Below are 12,143 nucleotides of genomic sequence, written 5' to 3' on the forward strand. Positions count from 1 at the left end.
GTCCTACAACAAAGCAGGTTGCTGACATATTCACCAAACCTTTCACCGAGAGTAAGTTCCAGCAGTTGCGAGCTCTCTTGGGGGTGTGGGATGTGTCATTAGGGGGGGTCAGCTGACTTCTCCTTCCTCTCTTATGGGGGGGACTTTTTCCTCTTTGAGGTTTTGTCCTTCTTCTTTGAGAGTCTTTTGTACATTCATCTCTCTTTTGGGGGGGAGTTTTTTCCCACTAGGTTTTCTCCCTTTCTCCGTTTGTGAGAGATTGCATTGCATAGTTTTACTTGCATTTGCATATTGTACATGGGTACCTATCATGGCCTCGTAGCCGGGACCCATCTTGCATTGTTGACTTGAGTCTTCATTCCCCTAAGTTGCACTTAAGGGGGGGTGTTGGTGTAAATAAATATTTATTTTGGATATTATTACACTTACTTAAGTTAACTTAGGATAATGCATCTCTTCGTAGTTTGGATTTGAGACACTTAGGGAAGTGTGCACATAGGGATAGAGCTTGTAGGAGAAATTCCACCTTTTGTGGTCTTATTTTGTTGTTACACTCCACATTCGGTGGGTCATCCACCTCTTGTGGAATATTATATTATTTCTCCTACTTACCCTTAGTATTTCTTACCTACCCTTGTTTCTCATTGAGCCGCATGTCATATTTGTGTGCTCATACATCCATATGGCCTTGCCTATATAAGCAGGCCTCTATTCATTGTATTGGTTAATCCAGTTGATCATTTTGCATATTGATGAGATTACAGTTTGTTCTTGTCATTCTATTGTCTCTTTTATGCTTTTCATTGTGTCGTTGATCTTGGCAAAATCCTACACTTATATCCCTTTGTCCTCTATGCAAGGTTAGCAAAGGCACACATCCTTGAGTAAATTTCATCAATCCAAAAGAACTCCATTTCATTCATATCCATCCATGCATTCCTTTCCCCCTCCAAGCAATTTGGATGCCAAGTATAAAAGTCATAAGTCTAGAAATCCACATGTATTCAAGGATCAACATGTCCAATATAATCGACATGTCAAAACAAAGAACAATATGGTCTATAAAGAAAAAGAAATATCCAAAAGGCCACAAAGGCCCATTGCTCAAAAACAAAAGTCAAAATATATATGGGTTCCTAAATCCCTTGTGCAAGCAATGCACTCCAAGGAACCACAAAAGCATGAAAAATAAAAAACCATGTGGATCCCTAAGCGGCTCCTTGAAGCACAAAAGCCTAAAGAAACATCTAACTTGGCATCCAAAATTGCTATTCCTCCATCCAAACCTCTCAAATTTGTTCCTCCATCACTTCCTTCTTCCATTTTGGGTCCTTATGTCCCAAAATCCCAAGCTATTCCTCCATCCAAATCTCACAATCTGAGATCTATTTTTCCTCCATCAACCCATCACCCCTCAAGGTGTGTGCCAATGTTGATCTTGCCTTCATTTCCATCCACTAAAGCCCAATTCTTCCAATACCCTATCCATTATCCAATGCACATTTTCCATCCTTCGATCCCTTTGGTCCAATCCTTTACATAAATCCTTGCCTTAGTTTCATCTTATTTTCCATGTCCTTATCCTACCAGCATCTTTGCGTATAATTTTAAAGGTCATGGTCCATTATTTTTCAAGGCTACTATCCAAAAAAAAAGACGCTTGAGTCCTTCTTCCATCCCCTATCATGTGTCCATCTTCTATTGAAAAAGTCAAAATACAAAAATAAAAATGAAAAGAAAAAAAAAAGTGAAAAAAAAAAAAGACAAAGAAAAAAATAAAGAAAAATAATTCGTCCACTGGTGAAAACCTGGCAAACAGGCGCCTTGGGCAAGTACCGTGATGAAAACCTGGCAGACAAGCGTCATGCGTAATTTATGAACTTCTTGCACACCACACTTGGGGGCAGGTTTTATCCTATCATATCCTTTTGTCCTTCATTGTCCCATTATCCTATCGAACCCATGTCATACTCATTCATATCCTATTGCCCTTCATTATCCTATCGAACCCATGTCATGCTCCTTCATATCCTATTGCCCTTCATTATCCAATCGAACCCCTGTCATTACCCTTCATTATCCTATTGTCCTTCATGTACATATCCCCTTTTCCACCTTTGATCTTGACAAGGCTAAGGATCTTCATGAGCATCATGTATCTTGTTTACAGCTTTTAGTCCATCATAACTTTTGGTATTTATCCATTTTCTTATTATAACCTTTCATCCATATTCCCTAGCTTATTGCAACTTTCTGCCACTATCCCTTAGCCTATCTCGACCTTCGGTCCATGTCCCTTATCCATTCTTGGTCTTGCTTATCCTATCCATATCTTATCACTATCCATACACTCTTTCTGTCCCTTGATCTTGATCTGACATAAGGACGTGAAATGCAAAACATATTTTTCAAAAACCTCTTGACATGTCCCTCATGCCATGTCACTGCTTTACATTGTCATATCTAGTCTCTTGTCCCATCACGCAATAGCCCTTGAAAATTGCATCTGTATTGTCTCCATGATAAAAGGCCTTTGTCTTCCCTCTATCCACCAACATTTCAGAAAGCCTATTTATTCACCTGTCATATTCCTTGTCTTGCTAGACACTGGGGGCAAAAATCATAAAAATTGAAAAATGTCCTGAAATAATCATAAAAATTTGAAAAATGTCCTAAAATAAACCCAAAAAAATTTGAAAAATGTCCTAAAATAATCTCTAAAAATCAAATAATGTCCTGAAAAAAATCATATAATGTCTTGAAAAAATCATAAAAAAATAAATTGAAAAAGGTCCTAAAAAAATCCCTAAAAAGTCAAATAAAGTCCTGAAAAAAAAAAATGAACAAAAACATTGTAAAAATCTCGCAAATCAAGACAATAAATGATCCCCTTTGTGCATAGACAGACCACTGAGCATCCCTCCAATGACACGCAATCACGCATTAAGAGATAAACTTTTTCAATCAAACCAGACATTCAAACTGATCATAATTGTCATATCAATCGAACGTCAGCATCAATATCATTTGTCTTTGTCACTACTATCATGGGTCTTATCTAGGATGTGGTATACTCGAAACCAGACTGTGTCCTGTCTTAGACGGGGTACTGCATTCCCTGCAATCAGACAACATGATCGTCTTATCAACACTTTCAACTTTTGACAATGAAGATCAAGATGTTTGTTTGACTTGTTGGAATTAGCGAGTCTTATCATTTACTGATTTATCTTTGGCTTCGATCATGTTCCTATGTTGCTCGATGATGTCACTGAGTGATTTAGAGTGACCGGGATGGTTCATGGTCCCTTTCCTTTTTTTTGTTGTGTTTGTTGTTTGTGGAATGTTTGTCACAAACTGGGGCAACTATATCATTGGGTGTCTGTGATAAGTACGTTCGCTTTGTGAACACCGCACATACCTCGACCCTTGATGTATGCACCCTAGGATGCCTCACTCATTCCTTGTGTGCGATGTGTCTGTCTTTCGCAAAAAGGGTTGCGTTTCAGCTCTGGCCTTCAATGCCATCATGCTCTGCATCCGCTTTGCTACAATAAATAAATGTTCTCACTTACTTATGTGCATTTGTGAAAGCAAGTTTTTCTTCATCTCTAACTGTCCTCTGTCTAATTTCTTCTTACTAATATTTCTTCTGTCAGTCTTGTCCTTTGTGCATCCGACCTCCAATTCTTGGTCCGTTTGATCCTATCATCTTCTGTCATTCTTATCGATCAATTGGCCTCTTTTCTGGATGTTTCCGACCAATTCCTCGAGGGGGCATGCATGTGTCATTGTCAGTATCTGGGGCATTTTCATTATCGTTCTTTGAAACAACACTTAAAATCGCATTGTCTCAAACAGGGGCAAAATGTAGACGTCTAAAAATGGTCAACGCTTGCGGAGTCATACTTTAACAATTGTGCATTGCCTTATTTTAGGGTTTTTGCATCGCATTAACATTTCTCCTATGATTCGCACTTGGTCGTTATCATTTGCAAGCATCGAGTCATTCTTCTGCATTCCTCATTTTTCTCGCTTTCGAATTAGGTCTTGTCGATAACAATCTTCAGTCATGATTTTGGTCGATCTTATCTTATCGCATCAATGTGCGTATTCATTTGTCATCATTTTGGACATCGTCAATCCTAATTAGGGTTTTTGTCCTCTTATCAATCTTGTCATCTTGCGATCAATTTGTTATCGATCGTTGTCGTTTTCAATCTTGTCATCATGCGATCGATTTGTCATCAATCGTTCTCGTTTTCGATCTTATCATCTTGCGATCGATTTGTCATCGATCGTGGTCATTTTCAATCTTGTCGTCTTGCAATCTATTTTGTCATCGATCCTTGTCCTCTTGTCAACTTTGTCATTTTGCAATCGATTTGTCATCGATTGTCATCGTCTTCTCAATCATGTCAATTTGGATCAATTAGTCAGTGTTCCTCGTCAATTGGCGCATTTTATCAATCAAATCATTTATCAGCATTGGTCTTTTATCAAGTCAGAATCATGATCAAATCGAATCGATATGAATTATCCTTCATCAAGACCTAATTGTCATCCTTGCATTGCTAATTCATCTTCTAGGGTTTCATGATTTATTCGTTTAACCTTGTTTGTCATTTCTTCCTCTAGGATAAATAGTTTATTTATCCTAAGTCTTCTTGTCACAATTAAATGTTTATTTAATTGGCTAACTAATTCCTCCCTCTTTGTGAATTAATTAATAAATGAAAAATTGTTAATTGATTCACTTAATTTCCTCATTTTCTAAATTCGCTTAATTCCTAATTCCTCATTTTCCAATTTCCTAATTTCTAATTCATCTAATTTCAATTCTCTCCTATTTTTCTCCTAATTTCATGGGAATGACATTTCAAGTTGTCATAATTTGTCATAATAACAATCAATCAATTTTGACATAAAAATTTGTCATAATTTTGTCAAAATTATCAATCAATCAATCTTGCATAGAAAGTGCAAATTTGTCATAATTTGTCATAATTGTCATTCTTGATTTGAATTTCCATTCGAATCACATTCATGCTAATCTTGTCTTTTCTCCAGTTTGTCTATAAATTGGATGAATTTCTTCAATCAAGGTCCCTGGTCGAATCAATCACGCTTCTAGTATTCTTGCAATACCATCTTGTCTACTTGCTTTCACATCATGCTTATGCACTAGTAGGTGAGATCCACAAACAAAGCTATTTGAAGGAGAAAGAAGGACAATGGAGCCACATGAAGGAGACATTCAAGTTTGCAATGGTTTGCGTTTGAATTGATGTCTTGTTTTCATGTCTTTATTGAGTGTTTTTTAGGATTGGTCATTGCAATTGAGTTTTCGTGATTGAACTAGGCTAGTGTTTATATTTGCTTTGATGATTTCCGATTTCCTACCTTACAGTCTGCATATAAAGGCTATCTCCTTCGTAATTTCGTCTTTCCTTAAAAACTTCATGAAATTGATGAATGGTGTCAAATCAATCGTGTGCTGACAGGAATGGGGAAATTACATCCACACAATATTTTTGTAAACCCTTGATATTCATTTTTTCTCATAAAATCTCTTACATCTCCCTTATTACATTTTTATAATACTAATCATAGTAAATTCAATTCATTTACTAAACTTTGATACTTAGAGGATCATTGTGTTGGTAAGAAGTCTCAAATGCATGGTCTTGTTCATGTAGATAGAATAGGTTTAATAAACATGTACAATAGAATTAGTGCATATAAAATCTTAAAAAAAAAAATTTAAAAATACAATATGTATTATTTTCACCTTAGAAAATTCTTTTAGTTGAAACCCAACACAATAAATAATTTACTATTACAAAAACTTAATTGTTTTTCAATGCTACAATGAATTTATTTTACTTTACCCTTATGCATGTGCAATTATAAATAGAAACATTAAAAGTGGTTTTACACAAAAAAAAAAAACATGAATGCTTTAAAAAATAGGAAAAAAGGAAAATTTCAAAATAACATCCCAAAAATATTCTAATATATTCTCTTTTTGAAAGCAAAACAATTAATTTTTGAGGTTGATTCCATCTTGATTTTTAAACATAAAAAAATATATGACACTTGTCAACAATTTGTCCACCTCTTGAGGGGAAAATTGTCCATATCCTTTTCTTTCACAAACATAACTCAACATTCATTTGAGCAATCAATTAAGAAATATTATGATAGGATAGAATGCTAGTAGGAAATATAAATATTTATAAAAGAAATTCCCTTGGAGAGGCTGATTGCCCCACACCTTAAAAAAACACCTTCAAAGCAACTACTAGAGACATTTGTGTAGGGAAGACCCTTGTTTCAATGATAATTCATTTTTTGTCATTGTTATTAATCATGATCTTTGTAATTTTCATTGCATGGACTTTATCAATATAATTTCCAATGTAAGATGACAAAAACATCTAAAAACTCATCAAAGATTATGAAAATCATTGAAACAATTCTATTTTTGATCCAAAAAATTATATAAATTTGGGGGAATAATTACATATATCAATGATTCTAACATCTTTGATTGCTTTGATAATATTTATTGAAATAATATAAGACATGACTACATTAAAAAGATCAAAAAAGGTAAGTTCAACTTTTTTGATATTTCATCATTATATTTTATATTTTGATGCTTGTTATTCAATAAGTTATCGTTTTATTTCTCAAATACTATACAAAATAACTTAAATTTTAAAATCTAATTAATATATCATTTTCCATTATAAAATACTATAATATTAAAAATTTAAATTGTATACTTAAAAAAAAAATCACTTAACTAACCTTCAAAATAATAATCAAAATTCAAATTATTATAAATTTTTTAATTTAAATTATTATAATTAAAACTATACCTAATCAACTATTTATTTATACAATATTTGAAAAATTAATTACTAACAAATCTTAAAGAAATTACTATTATATTTAAATGGCAGATGCAACTATTTTAACAACACTATCTATGACAAGTTGATTTCTTCATGTCAATTATTCTTTACTGTCGATGACAAAGATGATATTCCTCGTGCCATTTATTCTTTATTATTTGCACATAATGACAAGTTGATGTTCCTCATACTATTTACACATTATTATTTGAACATAATGACATGTTTATTATCTTAACAAATCAATGTGCTCCTCCTGGTTTTACAAGGATGAGACACTAGTTAATACAAATGAAATGAAAACAATGAAAAGAAACTATAATACAGAAATTATCTTGCATATATGATAAATGAAAGAAAAATAGAAGCTGTGAAAAGTTCCAAGAGATTTTAAGGATACCTCCCAAACTGTATGCACCCTTCAATAAGTTATTAGCCCAAGGTAAGCAAACTCCATAAATACATCCTGCAGCCAAAATAATGAAAAAACAAGGTGGGATCAGTTTATAGCATTAATGTGTTCATTATCTATTAAAGACATTCATCTTATCCTTGAGCCCGTTGTCATAGAATCTTGTTCTAGTCATTTCAGCAACAACTTTCCAGAGAGTGAATGAGAAAATAAGCAGAAAGGGGGAAATTGAGTAGAAAACCATATGTTAATTTGGTGACAACTTTTAACTCTTGTCACACAAGACACTGGCAAAGAACTCTAAACAAAGTGACAAATTCTACAAACATTGTCCTAACATATTTTAGATGAGCCTACAAAAATCAAACTGAATTCTCTTTATTGTAGAATTGAGCCCTAGAGAATGCATACCCCATTTCTTACAAACCTAATCAAGAAACAGAGAAAATGCATACTCCATTAAGTTAAATCATACTGAGTATTGAGCGAGAAGACAAACACTGCTCCAATTCTTCATTGCTATCACGATTTCTCCAAGTTGTCTTAAAATTATCTTGATCGATTACACAAACAAATCATCTTTCTCAAAAATGTTAAGGGGAACCAGTTTCTATTTTTAAAGATCTGTTAGCTACAAGCTTTAATTCAAGCATCGACTTTCTTATTGATGAACATTTCACAAATTTGTCTTAATATCGTTGTTCTTTCTGAATCAGATTGTGTGAAAGTTTTTTATCAATATTTTAGATCACACTCAATGATCCATCATCAGAATGATAAAGAACTTAAAGACTGTGATCCAAAATGTTATAGAAAAACACACACAAATTAATCCAAAAACAAAAACAATAATCACTATAGATTGTAATGCAGCAATAATCACTATACATTGTAAAAATTTGATATCATTCTGAAATAAAGTAGAAGATAAATCTAAATTTGATATCATTCTGAAATAAAGTAGAAGATAATCTACATTCTCAAAATCATTCCAGCTACTCCAGCAGAGAGCTAGGATACAGAATGATTTTCCTGACAATGAGTTCTAGCTCTTAGATATATCCAACATTAGGTATAAATATTGAAAAACATTTGCTTAACTTGGCACAAACTGTGAAGAAGGGGTTCAGCACCACTTCCTACGAACCTGGCAGGAAAACGTAGATGAAAATGGTCATGATCAGAATCCATCCAGCGGAGAAAAGGAACAATCCAAACTTAGAATGGCAGAGCATGGCTAAAACATGGGCATTGACGAAAGCGAGGAAGGGGTTGACATAAACATTGATACTCTGTACTGCCAATCAGATTTCCAGGGACATTTCTCACTGGGAAACAGGCATCCAAGAGATTCCACAATCATGCAAAAGCAGCTGCAACCTAAATGCACAAGAAGATCACAGGTGCCACCACTTGCAGATCAAAAGCTTTGAATGTTGGGAGAGGGATGCCTAAAAGAATGTAGGAAAAAGAGGAAAGAAATGTGACAAAAAAATATAAGAAATTTGGCATTGCAAGAAATTATGTGGTTGCCTGCATATATTCTAAAAATGTATCAGTAATCTCCATCACTTAACCAAAAAATGCCGCAACGGATGACAAAAATAACGAAATAAATCCTGCAGACGCTTCAAACATCAATTTCCTTTTAACAAAAGAAACCCTGATTTGCTCCAATCATATACAGAAAATATGAGGCGGGACCTAAAACGGCTTAAATTTTATCTGCATTTCTAGCTTCCAAAATTTCAAGATCTTTTCCCTACACTTAATAAACAAAATAATGATAAAAAGAATCTTTTATAAAAAAATGGCTAAAGAAGAAGATATAATGTATTCTGCACAGATCAGAAATAAGGAAAATGTTTATTCAAAATTTTCCTTCCCTGCGCTAGACAAAATCCCTTGCAATCTTACCTGTCACCATAAAATATTGCAAAAGGGCTCTGCGATCAGGTTTCCCACTATAAACAATTGCAACGATAGAAATCGTTGCATTATCTCTGCAAGTGAATGGATTTCCTTCAGCTTCTTCAGTTTTTTTCTCAGGAATCCGAGAAAGATGATGGCAACAATAAATAAAGAAACCTAGATCTCGTCATTTCTGAAATCTTTGTTGGGGTTTCTGGATACAAACTTGACAATCCATTAAAGGTAGAAACAACTTATTTTATTTTATTTTTTTATATTAAACAAAAGTGAATTTAAAAAATAAAAATAAAGCTACCCAAAGGTAGTTGAAGAAAATAAAGAACAGTTCTCAAAGGAGACTAAGTTCATACAGCTGAACGGATTTAACAAAAGTCATTTAGTAGCATGAAATTCAATTTATTTAATTTTTTAGGTCAAAAGAATTCTCGTATATGAAGTTATAAGTTTTGTCCTTTCAAAAGTGTCTATTGAAGTCATTTGAATTCAGCTCCCTAATCAATTTGTCTCTCTTGGACCTTGTGGAAATACAAAGTTGCAACTATTTAAATAGAAGTATATTTCCAATAAGTATCTATCAAAGAACTCATTTCTTGCAACAACAAGGTTGTTGAGAGCAACGATGATTTTGCTAGAATGAGGATCGACTACATATTTTCCCTTCATTTCTTCAAACCTAACAATCTCATTGTTCATTGAAACAAGTAGGTGATGCCTCCTACTTAAAGCATCAGTGACCACATTAACTTTTTCACTCACATGTTATGCTATAAATGTATAATATTGTAAAATAGAGACCCATTTGGCATGCTTATGTGACAATTTGGCTTGAGAACTTTGATATATTTTATTGCTTGATGTTAGTCAACAAGATGAATTCTCTATGTCACAAGCAATGTTTTCAATAATTCAATAGATGAAATATTGCAAATATGGCGTTGTCATTGATGTCAACCCAAGATATGATTTGTTGATATAGTGCATTGTGTTGTCATTGATGATATCAATGTTGCAGACATATGGAGTAGTGTGTTGTGTTGTAAATATGAAATAATGTGTTATTGAATATTATTGTTTGGATGTCCAAAGGGGGATATTGTTCCAATTGTAGTGATAGTATGTTGAGATTGCATGCTTGAAAGTTCATGGTTGGATGTCAAAATGTGATGTTGTTGATGTTCATGATTGGATGTTAAAATGTGCTAATCTAAAGTTCATGGTTGGATGTCAAAATATGATGTTCCTGATGTTCATGGTTGGATGTCAAAATGTTCGTGATTGATATATTGTTGTAATGCAATAGCTCAAGTATGTTGTGCCAGTTTTGTTGTCTTTGGCTCAAGAGATTGTATTGCATTTCTCTACAATTGAAGATTTGGTTTAGCGATTTGGAAGTAAGAAAAAGAAGGACACGTAGTCTATATGTCTCTCATTTCAGGTCACAAATGTCAACACGGTTATTTCTAGGGCATACAAAGTTGAAACGGTTTTGTTGCTTATTAGGAGGGGTTAGAGGAATGCTCCACACTTCTCTACATCTCAAATTTGGCTCTTGCGGTTTGGAGAACTTACTTGTATTGTCTATATATGTCTTCTCCTCAAGTTTTATGTGTTCAAGTATATTGCAAATATGAACCTAATTGTTATATCTCAAGACTATATTGTTTGGCATGCATGTGGTGATTAGTTTCAGTATCTATTGGTTTGTACTAGCTCAATTGACTGTATTGGTGTGAAAGAAGGGTATAGGAATGATGTTACAAATCATATTATGTTGTTATGAGCTTTGCACTATGGTTCCTAATCTTTTTGAAACTGTTTATTAACTAGAATGGATGTTTGGAAGGTTAAATTGTTATCTGGCCAACTTGGAATATTTGTGCCAATACTTTATGGTTGGCGCCAACATGATGATGTGTAATAAGTTTGTTTGGGTTCATTTTATATCTTGCCTTGGTCTGCATTTACTTCCCTTCCATCATAGAATTGTTTGGGCCCGACCTCCTTGGGGATACACGTTTGATGCCTACACATTTCATCTTGGTTGACTTGGAGTATGTGCGCCACTTTTTTGATGATCTCGCAAGCATGGAGATGTGTTCTAATTTGATTTAGATCCCATTTATCCTTTGGATTGGACCATAGTTGTTCTCTTCTCTTTGTAGATGTTTTTGAAGCCAACCTTTTTGGCCAATGCACATTTTATGATTCATCTTGGCCAACTTGCAGAGCTTGTTAATGCTTACAGAGGATATATAAATGGAAGATCAAATCATTGAAAAGGGTGTCATTGATGTGTTTTGTCAAAGTATGTAAAGAAATTTGTAATGCTTTTTGAAGGCAACACCAATGGTAGCTACATTTGAGTAGACCCAAAAGTTTGTTGAAGGCATGTTGGGTGAATATTTTGTCACCAACATACTAAAGACAAAATATATGTTTCACACATAGCTATGGTGAGACAAAGTCTCTCCTCTCAACAAGGGGAGGTTCCCTGATAGAACTTGATATTTCAACAACTAAAAATTAAATCTCGGGGGTAAGCTTCGGGTGTATAATTCTCTTTCTTCAGAATTAATATTAATCCCCTTTGCTTGATACAATCTTCTTACAATAATCAACTAAAATTGTATACAACAATTCACTTCAATCTATATAACGTAAGCACAGAGTCTTACAAAAATGAAGATACTTTTTTCCAATTTAATAACTAAAGATATCTTGCAGCCCAAAGTCTTCAAGATAAATTATCTATAACATGAAAGTAACTAGCACTAGCCCAAAGTCTCCCACGTAATCATTGTATTACAACAAAGCTCTAAATATGCTATATAACACAAAGTTTCTATCCACACTTAGAAAAGTCCTTCACTTACACA

At 33.8% G+C, this 12,143-nt stretch overlaps 1 long non-coding RNA gene across 1 annotated transcript; it reads right to left on the reverse strand.

The window, feature by feature from the left end:
* Positions 1-6,926: 6,926 nt before the first annotated feature.
* On the reverse strand, positions 6,927-9,496 carry LOC131034472 (uncharacterized). Its single transcript, XR_009103799.2, has 3 exons — positions 9,253-9,496; positions 7,324-7,389; positions 6,927-7,179 (listed from the first exon to the last, which is right to left on the reverse strand). It is a non-coding gene; the product is annotated as an uncharacterized LOC131034472 (long non-coding RNA).
* Positions 9,497-12,143: the final 2,647 nt, after the last annotated feature.

This window comes from Cryptomeria japonica, chromosome 9 (genome assembly GCF_030272615.1).
Source record: "Cryptomeria japonica chromosome 9, Sugi_1.0, whole genome shotgun sequence".
In the NCBI taxonomy this organism is placed as follows: domain Eukaryota; kingdom Viridiplantae; phylum Streptophyta; class Pinopsida; order Cupressales; family Cupressaceae; genus Cryptomeria; species Cryptomeria japonica.